Below are 12,192 nucleotides of genomic sequence, written 5' to 3'. Positions count from 1 at the left end.
TATATTGTTGCGAGACATGGACGCTATCCAGTGACCTGAGACAAAGACTAGACTCTCTCCGTAAAATTGTTGGGTACTGTTAGTTTGACTTTCTGTCGAATGAGTGGTTGCTCATGGAGTCCCGAATGAGGCACATCACTTGCATTGTTAGGGAGCGTCAGTTACGGCACTACAGCCATGTGGCGCGATTCCCCGAGGGTGATCCAGCTCATAAGATCCTCATTGTTGGGGACCTGAGTGGCTGGACCAGGCCAAGGGGTCGCCCACGTAACAGCTGGCTGTGACAGATAGAGGTTCATTTGGGTCAGGGTGGGACTGGACCTCGTGTCTCCCTGGGGGGTTGCAAACTGGGATCCCGATGTGTTTCTTCGTGTAGTGGGTGTGGCGACGCACTGTACCAGTGCCTGCTCCCTGACTTGACTTACTTGAGATGCAGTATGTTGAAGTATCCTGTAAATACCCCCAAAATCCATAAAAATGCATCTATCCTTTTCTGCCTAGTGTTCTAATAAGCAAATTGAGACCATATTACTTTTATTCATATAGATTAATTAAGTACTAGGGCAGGGGTGGCGAACTCCAGGCCTGGAGGGCCGCAGTAGCTGCAGGTTTTCAGTCTTAACCCTTTTCCTAATCAGCGAGCAGTTTTCACTGCTAATTAACTCCTTTTCCCTTCATATCAATGGCCCTGTTTTTAAGGATTCAGTCCTCTGAATTGATTCTTTTCTTCATTCAATGATAGCCAAACACAAATAAGACATGAAGCGAGCCAACAGATGACCAGCTAAATTGGGGATTCAAACTCCAACCAATTTCACTCCAACCAGTTTCTTAACGAGAAGCCAATTCTTGCTGTTAATTAAACCCCATTATTTAATTGCATGGTTTGTTACTGCTCTCATCCTGCCACAGGAGACATTTCCAAAACTGTTGAATTTCTGTTTTTTTTTCTAAGAACACCAATGTCAAAATGGTTTGGTGACCTAAGAGATCAGCCTTACTGAGACCTTCGCCTTTCTTTATTTTCAGATACTGTGTGAGGTGAGTTGGTCATTTGTCACCTCGTTTTGTGTCTTATTATTGTTTGGCTGCTAATTAAGGAAAAAGAAACAAGTAAGGGGCCTGAATCACGTAGGCGAAAGACGTTACGTAGCAGCAAAAACAGGTCACTAATGAAGAAGATGGTTAGAATGAAAACCTGCAGCAACTGCGGCCCTCGAGGACCGGAGTTCGACACCCTTGTACTAGGGTGTTGTACCGTGTTAGCCATTATGAATGTGGTGAGAAGTTAGGCAAAATGACACCTTTTATTGGCTAACTAGAAAGATGATAATATTCAAGCTTTCAAGGCAACTCAGGCCCCTTCTTCAGAATTTACTAATTTACTCCTGATTGCTTTGTATATACTATATTTTGATGATGGCATTCTCTATGAAAGAGATTTCAAATATGTAGTATAATAAGTCCATAATTAGGTAAGGGGATGACAGGCAAGGTAACACGTTTTTTTGTTATTTGTTCAATTATTTGTTTTACTTTCTGGTACCCGTGTTCTGTACTCTTCATTAATTTGGCTTTACTTTTAACTACAGGAAATGGCCAACACAATAAATATGCCTAAAATATACTTGTTTTGCAATGGGAAAACAAAACAAAGAATTTATGTGGTGTCAAAGAGGATGTGGGTTTGGCTTGTGTGCACCTAATGTCTTGTATTACCAAATGACGATAACTATTGACATTGAACACTGCAAAAAAAAAATATATGTATATATATATATATACATAAATAGAACTTTTTTGTTTAGATAAAAGCTTGGAAAATATAAAAATATCTTTGAATTATGCTTATCATACATTTAAAGTGGTTCGAAAAGGCTCAGAGTGGTCACTTTATTGGAAATTTCAGTTACTCCGGTTGTGTAATTTTTCTCTGGCCTTCTTGTTTTAGAAGAGCATTCTGGTTGCCTTTAACTTGAAGGAAGGATTTCTTGTGATTTTTCTTCTGTGCATCTGATCTCTGTCTTTGTGAGACTGAATAAAAGCTTTGTGTAAATTTTCAAAAGACTGGTTTTGCTTGTGGTTAAAAACTGTGTTGTTATTTAAAACACTAAGAACACTAAGAAGCATTTATCAGCATGAAACATGAGAGCGGTGTCAAATATTTGACTTTCAATGGTTTCATCAGTTGTGCAGTTCAAGGTGGCACAACTGCGATCACCCAACAGTGGACCAGTGTCACACAATTCTGCACCCTAGGTCAACAAAATGGAAAATTGTCACATCATCATATCCCACTCAGCCCTCTTTATTTCAGTTTAGGATCGTGGGGAGCTGAAGCCTATCACAGCAAACACGGGACGCAAAGCAGGAAACACCCTTGAAGAGGCACCACTCCATTGTAGGACCTCACACATATACTGGATTCACATGGGGTTAGTTTAGAGACGTCAGTTAACACAGAGCAGGGGTCTCCAACCTTTTTTCCCTTGAGAGCTACTTTTACAAAATGAAAATGGCTGAGTGCTCCTCATGATTTCTAACCTTTATTCTCAAACAAACTGAATAAGCTTGTTTTGCCTGAATATTTACAAAATGTTGGTGTCCACAAGTCACATTTTGCATTAAAACCTCACAAAAAATATTTAGTTTGCCTGCAAGTGCATTTTGTACGTCTGTATGAATTTTCCAGTGTAACTCACACTATTGTATTAAAACATGAATGCTGTCAGAACAAAACAATGCAATTCCAAATCCTCAGATATGACTTATTCATTTGTCATTTTGTCACATGTCACTGTGTCACTTTATTCACAGGTTCAGTTGCATGTGTGATGTGTTTTTTAGTTAGTCAGATGACTGGCACTGAGGTATCTGGTGGAGTGGAGCCAATGATGTTCACTCTTATGGAGTTATTTAAATGTTCGTCTGTCTGTCTTGTTCTGAACTTTGATTTCATGACATTCACGTCAGACTCACAGAGGTATGGAGACCCAAAAAAGCAGATTCTTATAGTTATCTGGCTCTATTAACCTCCATAAATACTGAGAATGCTGTTGAGACTTTATCAGCACATATTTTGAAGGTTTACTAATATATATATATAATTCACTAAGGCAAGACACCCATGGAAAGCATGCCGGAAGGGGCGTGGATTCACTAAGCCACCAACAAGTAAGACACCTATGGCGCACACAGAAAGGAGCCACGCCCACCAACTCCAAGACCATTGGATATGACGACAACTCGCAGAGTCACGCCCACCAACTCGGACGCGACGACACAGAAAAAACGGCACCATTTATATTCGTCTGTCGTAGAGGCCACATGTACCTCTGAGCCACGTTGACTGTTCATAGAGGCATGTTTCTCGCGGAGGTGAATCGTCATATGCAGCGTGCAAAACGGTTTGTGAGGGGTATGCCATGGGATCCTTAAAACAATCCTTTACATCTGAGGTTAAAACACAATGAAGTAAGCAGTCTTTAAAAACCGAGTTCTATAGAAAAGCAGCCAAAACCGCACAGAGCAATGAAAAGTCTACGTGAGTCACCGGTGCATCTGGACTGTGCAGAGACGACAACGACTCGAGTGATGAGTAGGAGGTGGGCACATGAGCAGGCAGTGCATACTGAACGAGAAATCAGCAGACTAGCATGATGGACGGAGAGGAATGGACATCCTTCTCTTCTCCTCCCGTTCCACCCTCCGCGCCTGAGCGCCGTGCACCCCCATCCCTCCGTCTGGGAGGAGAAGGTGCGATGGCGGTCCTCCAGTTTTCAGTCACGGACGATTGTGTGTTGGTTCGTTCTGTGCTTTTCTTGCTGATTTATTTACATTACCGATTTTTCAAATTTTCTCCCTGTGTTTAAAAATCATTAAAAAACTGGCCTGATTATGTGGCGTATGGTACACCGCGGATTGGCTAGTATAATATATAAAATCCAATGTCTGTCCGCTTTTCACGAGAGAATTACTTAACGGATTTAGATCGTTTTTTTTCTATAATTTGCTTGAACATTCCCGTTGATTTTGTAACTTCTCTCATTTCGCTATGTATCAGAGTTCGCTTGCGGAAATCCGAGAAACACGCAGTGGGCCGAGGGGAGCGGCCTTCCTCATTCACTCGCCATCTTCAGGGCGTGTTCCTTAACTCTGCTTAGCTAGCGAACAAGAGAACAATTGGATTCAACTTTGTGTGATATTTAAAATAAAGTGTTACTTAGGTCTTGATGAGTTTGAGTCCGGATATTCTCTTAAGTGTATGCCACATTGAAAAGACAGATTGCAATGCAGATTGTGGATCGTGATTTTGTGTTAAAAGGATCGTGATATGATTTTTTGGAAAGATCGCCCACTCCTAATTTGACTAATCAAGTTTCCAAATTTATGTAGGATTCATTAACCCTTTGGCGAGCTACTTGGAAAGGGGTTGCGAGCGACGTGTTAGAGACCCCTGGCATAGAGATGTTTAGAGAAACCTCATGTACTCATTGGAATAACCTACAGACTCCACATTGACAGAGTGGGATTCAAACACAGGGCACTAGAACTGTGAAGCAGCCACACTTACTGCTGCTGATTCGTGTCACTCAAAGAAGATTGTAACTTCTAATTCGTCTTGTTACAAGCCAAGTTAACAGCAGCCTAATGTTTTCCTGAGAAGCTCATTAACTGAACACATTTTATCCTGATTGGCAAGTTTTTTACATCCCCTCATCTTCTCACCAATTTCTTATTCCAACATGACATACAGTATGTCACGTGATAGCAGCATTTAATAGAAATAAATCATCAGTTTGTGTTCACTTAAGCACTTGGCCAAAATACATTACCTTAATGACAAAAAACTTAGTGTTAGGTGAGCCAGTGAATGAGAACAGCTTGTGGATTAGAAGGGCCAACGCAGGAATGGTGAGGAGATGGGCACAACCAGGCAAATCACATCCCTATTCAACACAGGTATGCAGAACGTCATCTCTTAAAGCAGCACTAATCAGACCTTGTCTTGAATGGGCTACAACAGCCAAAGATCATGTTGGGTGCCAATGTTGAAAGGGGAAAATAATAAAGCCAGTCTCGAGTGAGGAAAGAGGCAATGAAAACTGGACCATTGAGGACTAGAAAGAAGTTGCTTGGTTGGGTGAATCCAGGGCCCTTTTCCTTCATGGTAATGAATGGATTGGAATTTGGGCCACGCAAAACGTGTTCACAGATGTTTCTGCTGTCAGTAGGATGGTGTGAAAAAAAGCACTTTGAGCTACTTTTTGTATGAAAATGTGCTATATAAATAAATGTTGTTGTTGTGTGGAGCAGACATTAGGCCCACAACATGTGACACCCTGTCACAAAGCATGTATCCGCACTGAAAGGGTCAGTGAACATAACTTTGAGTTTTCATTGCTTCAGTGGCCTGTGCAGTCCCTTGATCTCAACCTTATTGGCCATCTTAAGGATTAGGTGAAAAAGATGTTTGCAACAAGACTGTGCAGCCATCTTATTTACAGCAACTGTATAACACAATGTAATGATTTCCACATGGGATGAAATTCCTGAATACTAATGTCCCTACTTTGATGGATTAAAGGTCAGAAGTCCATGTGACCATCAACATCAAGTCCTTCCATGAAAACCCTGAATACAATGAGGACTGATTTAGGTCATTGATGTTAGGTAGAATGCCTAGATGGGGCTGGGTGGTCTCATGGCCTGGAACCCCTGCAGGTTTTATTTTTTTCTCCAGCCGTCTGGAGTTTTGTTTTGTTTTTTTCTGTTTCTCTTTCTTCATCATGTAAAGCAATTTGAGCTACATTATTTGTATGAAAATCCATCCATTATCCAACCCGCTACATCCTAACTACGGGGTCTGCTGGAGCCAATCCCAGCCAACACAGGGCACAAGGCAGGAAATAAACCCCGGGCAGGGCGCCAACCCACCACAGGGCACGTGCACACACACAAAGCACTCACTAGGAACAATTTAGAATCGCCAATGCACCTAACCTGCATGTCTTTGGACTGTGGGAGGAAACCCACGCAGACACGGGGAGAACCCGGGAAGCGAACCCCGGTCACCTAACTGTGAGGCAGCAGTGCTACCTACTGCGCCACCGTGCCGCCATTTGTATGACATTGTGCTATATAAATAAATGTTGTTGTTGTTGCTGTTGCATCTTGTAGAGTCCAAATCCAGACAAACTCAGGCCAAAGGAGGTGCAACACTCTAATAGACAGGTAAACCAAATAAACTGGCAACTCACATATACTGCATATAGTGTCTTCTATTGACTAAAATAACTAGTGTTATTAAAATAGTGTTAATGTGACACTTAATTTGACAGAATAATAATAACAGAGTCAGCAGGGTAGAATATCGAAATGGCAAAAGGAAAACATGTCAGACTAAATCAGGAAATCATTCTAGGTAATGAGACACTAATGTCAGACTTATTTGATTCTCATATAAATCTTTTACTGTAATCTCGTCCATTGGTTGTGAGTAATTCAGCTGTCTTAGAAAAACGTATGTAGTGTGTACTTGAGCTCTAGCGTAAGCGCAAATGACAGTTTATTCATAAAGAATGGTACCAATTTTCAACGGACGTAATTGTACATAACTTACTCAGCCTGATGAATATTATAAAATTAAAGAATATTGGCAAAACCTACTGTGAATATTAAGCGGCGAGACCTTTATTTTAATACGTTATTCCACTAAATAAACTGGCTTATGGGTAGGAGGAAATATTCATGAGAAAATAAGTTTTGCACTGTTTGTTTCATCTGATGAGTAGAGTTCTGTACTTTACCACAAGAGATTAGTCATCTATTGCAGTCTTTGAATGTTTGTGCTAATGATGTTACTTACAAATTATAAATATATACTGTTTCATGTGTGTGCTTATTATGTACTAATAATACTGACAACAATTCTATTCTGGCAGATTACTGAAGCATTCCATTGGCTGAGCTACTTATCTTGTGTATCTGGTCCACGTAGAAGTGATGTGATGGAGGGCTATGTGCAATAAAATCCTCGTCTGCTATTAAAGTAGAATGGTTTCAGTTTGGTGATGTGGTGCCTAAATCTTAAACTGTGCCTATTTATTTATTTGTTTGATTATCTGACCTTTGCTGGGCATGTTTAGCGATGTTAAGCTTCGATAGCTACAAGGCCTTGTATGTTATTATTTAATATTTGCTGCCATCTTGTGGCTATTGAATTTATTGCAGCAAAGTTGCTTTTGGAATAAGCGTTAAAAAAACTAATTTAGTAGTGGATTTTTCCATATTTTATCAGATAGCTTTATTTGTTACTTTCTGTATGCAATAATTTAATTAACAGTCACTAACAAATTATTTCAGTTTAACATGTGGATTAGAGGTTTATTAATATCTAGTTTATTTATTAATTTATTAAAACTTTTTTTTTTTTTCAAATGTAGTGGCTTCAAAGACTTTAGTCTTTAGTGTTCTTAGAAAACCAGTGAGCAGGATGATTAGAAAACTGGGCCAAAGGGGACAAGGTGAGTAGCTATGATATAAGGTAACCAAGTGTAACCTTACTTTCATTATTAATAACTGAAAGCAATTCTTAAATGAATAATGAATAATCATTCTTTACATTTGTACAGCGCTTTTTTCACCACTCAAAGTGCTACCACGGAAGGAGGATCACCTTACAGCGAGGCAGTTAGATGAGATACAAAGGACATCCGAAAATCTCAATTTGGAAAAAAATGATTTTAAATATCAAAGTGACCCAAGATTAGTAATCTGAATTGTTACTCCTCCACCGTTTTAGTATCTCAATCTTTTGTTACAGATTTTCTTTTAAAAGTTATCAATTAAAAGGAAACAAATAGCAAGTGGCAGTAATTTAATAAATGTTGTCCCAGGATTTAGGCATAATAGTTTCATTCCGAATGTTGCATCTCTACCCAGTTACAATACCCTTCTATCCCTTATTTCCAGCAAATAAAATGTCAATAGAACATTCTTGTTGTTTTATTTTGTTAGTACCATATGTTTGTAAAAGGGTGGCACGGTGGCGCAGTGGGTAGTGCTGCTGCCTCGCAGTTAGGAGACTCGGGTTCTCCCAGGTCTGCGTGGGTTTCCTCCGGGTACTCTTTTTCATCCCACAGTCCTAAGACATGCAGGTTAGGCGCATTGGCGATCCTAAATTGTCCCTAGTGTGTGTGTTTGTGTGTGTGCCCTGCAGTGGGCTAGCGCCCTGCCCGGGATTGGTTCCTGCCTTGTGCCCTGTGTTGGCTGGGATTGGCTCCAGCAGACCCCCGTGACCCTGTAGTTAGGATATAGTGGGTTGGATAATGGATGGATGGATGGATGGATGGATATGTTTGTATGCACGTACTGATGCTTTGAAATGGACTCTAAGTAGTAAATCAGTCTTCATAATCTGGAATTTGCTGCAAGAAGAATTGCATCTGAAAATGGAGTGTGCAGTAACTGAGGAGATGGGACGTGGATTGATAAGGGGAGCCTGTGTGTTCTTAGATCAATGTCTGAGTGCTTCGTTATGTATTGCGCTGTTCTAAATAGGTTGTATTTTTATCTTTCTTCTGTGTCTATTTCTGTCTGCGGTGCTCAGGGCAAATGGTGGTTTTTTTGCAGTTAGGCCCTTTGCATCGTTTGGAAGGGTTTGTGGCGTAAGCTCAAAGCAATGGGCACCGTCTCTTTTTTAAGCCTACATAGCACTCCATTTGATAGCTACTTTTTTCCATTTCTGTTTAACCACTCTGTCCCATTGTACTTTTGAATGTCATTTTCGCTTTAGTTCTCATCTGCCGTGCTTTAGCCAGACTCTTCTGAGAGCACAATAACCTAGAAGTGGGTCACTTTTAAAGTGGCGATCCTAGGGTCCACTCTGAAAGTGGCTAATCGCCCAGACCGATGTAAATGCCTCTGTCAGCTAGTTGCTGACATCAGAAAGCAGCCTGTACTCCAATCTAAGAGACATCAATGAGGTCAATGCATGGTGGAAAAGTTAAGCAATCTGAAAGTACATTAAGACAATCAGCATCATTGTGCCTGGATTTTGCACCCTGGTAAGAGTGAATCCACATTTCTGTTCTCTATAGTAGGTTTTGTTGTCTGAGAAAATTGAAGTTGTGTCTTAATGTAGTTGTTTACTTGGTTAGTTTTTCTACTAGTGGTCCATCTAGGCCAGGGGTGTCAAACTCTGGTCCTGGAGGGCCACAGTGGGTGAAGCTTTTCATTCTAACCATCTTCTTAATTAGTGACCTGCTAATTACCTTCTTTTGCCTTAGTTTTAATTAACTTGACAAAGACCCCTAAGTGGTTGCTTTTTCTTTAATTAACAGCCAAACAATAAAGAGACACAAAACGAGGTGCCACATGACCAGCTAACCTGCGCCTGTCACACAATATGTGGAAATAAAGAAAAGTGACAAGTCTCAGTAAGGTTGATCTCCGAGGTCACCAAAACATTTTGCTGGTGCTCTTAGAAAAAAGCAGAAAATCAACAGTTGTGGTAATGTCTACTGTGGCAGAATGAGAACAGCAACAACAGTAACTGGTTTAATTAACAGCAAGAATTGGCTTCTCATTAAGAAAGGGGTTGGAGTTTGAAGCCCCAATTTACTTGGTCATCTGTCAGCTCATTTCATGTCTCATTTCTGTTTGGCTACCATTTAATGATGAAAGAAATCAATTCAGAGGACTGCATCCTTAAAAACAAGGCTATTAAACTGAAAGGAAAAGGAGTTAATTAGCAGTGTAACTGGTCAATGATTAGGAAAAGGGTGAGAACAAAAACCTGCAGCCACTGCAGCCCTCCAGGCCTGGAGCTCGACACATCCGTGATCTAGGCACTGCCTCACACATTCCTCTTTATTTCGTACAACCCAAAATTAATCAGAATGACTGCATTCACTTTATATGCCCAGAAGGAAGGTGTTGAAACAATGCAGAGGAGAAGCTTTGGACAAGCACCTTCATTATACTCAGTTCATAATTTATAGAAGGTGCTATATTTCTAAAATGGACTTCTATTAGTCAGTTGACTTTGACTTTTAAAACGTATTTCAGAGAATACATAAACAATAAGCCTTTTACAGTGCACTCAGAAATACAACTCAAACAGAATGACTATGAAATATAATTTTAAATAATAATAAAATATTTAGCAAAAGTAATTGGATAAATAATCCAAAATACTGAACTACCTGAGAGCAGAATGGTAGCAAAAGTTGTCAAATTTCACATTAGAGTCGTCATCAGTACACTAGGTGTGCAAAAGTAAGGGATAAAGGGAAACAAGGCAAATGAGGCCATAACTATAACCAACCAGACAACAGTTTGGCTTTCCAACATAATTTGAACGCTAACAGTGACAGAGCCACGGGGACCCACCTCAAGATTGAGTTCCATTGAGTAGGAGCAGCAAAAAGCTTAACTGTACAGAAAGGCTTTGGGACCAATTTCCAGAAGGCCCTAAAGGCGCTTTTCCACTGCATAATACGGCACAGCACGGTTCAGTACAGCTCACCTTGGTTCGGCTCAGTTCGGCTCGGTTTGCGTTTCGACTGCAGTTTAGTACCGCTTTAGAGTGGGCGGGATTATTCACGTGTCGTTATAGTTGCGCTGCCTCTACTGCCGTGACACCGTGGAACTTTTACAACAACAAGCAGACAACGATAACACTTTAGCTCGACGACTCGCAAGGGTAAGCATCTAAAAAAAGCACATCACTAGCTAACCTTTATCACTGTTGCAAAGCATAAAATGAACTTAACTGCCAGTGTAACATTAAAATGCTGATTCTGTATATTACAGATCTTCCACATTTTGCAAAAAAGTCGCCGCAACAGACCATCTGTTTGGACATTTAACCGTGCTTCAGAGTGGTGGGATGTGATTGTTCCCGGTTTTACAAACACTCAGTGGCTGGAGAACTTTCGAATGTCTGAAGAAACATTCATCCACTTATGCAACAAACTGCGTCCAGCGATGGAGAGACGGGACACAAACTTCCGCGTGTGTGTACCTTTAAAGAAAAGAATAGCCAGTGATGCAGTAATGACGATTTTCTCCGGCCAATCAGTGACCAGCAGAGTTTACACGTCACGTTTTGGTAACGGTTCGGCGCGCTTGGAACCTCAGCTGAGGTGGTACTAAAAAAAGGACCAGGTACCAGGTACTGTTCCCAGTGGAAAACCCCCCAAAAGTGAGCTGAACTGAACCGTGTCGTGCCGTACTATGCAGTGGAAAAGCGCCATAAGTGTCTGGTAGATTGATCTCTCCAGTTTGGATGTCACTACATTGGTTACCGGTGCCATTTAGAATTGACTTTAAAATCCTGCTTATGGTTTACAAAGCATTCAATAATCTGCTCCATCTTGAATGTCTTTCACCTTACACTCCAAAATCGTAACCTTAGATCTTCAAACGAGTGTCTGCTTAGAATTCCAAGAGCTAAACTTTAAAGAAGTGGTGAGGCGGGCGGCCTTCTGCTGTTATGCACCTCAAATCTGGAAGAGCTTACCAATAGAAATTCACCAGGCTAATATGGTGGAGCACTTTAAAAAAAACTGCTAAAAAACATTATGTTAACATGGCTTTCTCATCGCTTCATTTTAGTGTAACCCTGATAGTCTGTATATGCAGTTTTTTCTCATTTTTATCATGGCTCCACAATCCATACTAACCCCTACTTTCTCCACTGTTGTTTTTCCAGTTTTCTCTGGTGATGATCTGCGCCCCCACCACCTGATCAGGGCACCACGCAGTCCTTACATTGATGGATTGAAGGCCAGATATCCACATGACCATCATCGTCTAATTCTTCTGTATGAAGCCTGAAAATCATGAGGACTGATTGAGATCATTGATGGTAGGTTGAATGCCCAGTTGGGGCTGGGTGGTCTCATGGCCTAGGAACCCCCGCAGATATTTTTTTTTGTCTCCTCCTGGCCATCTCCCCTTACTTTATTCTTTATTACTTAGTATTGCCTAATCTTATTTTTATATTTTTCTTTTTTTCTGTCTTCATCTTGTAAAGAGCACTTTGAGCTACATCATTTGTGTGAAAATGTGCTATAGAAATGAATATTTTAGTTGTCAAGGGCTGGACTAAAATGTAACATTACCTTTGATTTTGGAATTTACACGTTTGATAGTCAGTAGCAAAGTTTTGAAGATGATCTAATA

Source organism: Polypterus senegalus, chromosome 10 (assembly GCF_016835505.1).
Source record: "Polypterus senegalus isolate Bchr_013 chromosome 10, ASM1683550v1, whole genome shotgun sequence".
Classification (NCBI taxonomy): Eukaryota; Metazoa; Chordata; class Cladistia; order Polypteriformes; family Polypteridae; genus Polypterus; species Polypterus senegalus.
The sequence above is the reverse complement of the archived record's forward strand: the minus strand, read 5'-3'. Positions refer to the sequence as shown.